Here is a 289-nt window from a genome sequence, read left to right as displayed (position 1 = left end):
GATACAGAAAAAAGGAATGCCATTCCCTCTACCAACTGACTCACCCTGACCCCCTTCCCACAGCGCCGGGAACTGGACAGCCGAGTTTTATTCTCCCGACAAGGGCGTCATCGCCTATCTAAACGTTTCCTCCTTGGCCGGGCAATCGTGGCGTCAAATTAATGCCAGCACGGTGTCGGTTTTCGCTCTGGGCGCTGAAGATGCTGAGTCATTTCGGTTCATCTGCCAGTACGGAGGGCCGATCGGTAAGATGGTTTCAATGTGATGTGGGTGGGTCTGTTTGTTTGTT

Source organism: Penaeus monodon, chromosome 22 (assembly GCF_015228065.2).
Source record: "Penaeus monodon isolate SGIC_2016 chromosome 22, NSTDA_Pmon_1, whole genome shotgun sequence".
Classification (NCBI taxonomy): Eukaryota; Metazoa; Arthropoda; class Malacostraca; order Decapoda; family Penaeidae; genus Penaeus; species Penaeus monodon.
The sequence above is the reverse complement of the archived record's forward strand: the minus strand, read 5'-3'. Positions refer to the sequence as shown.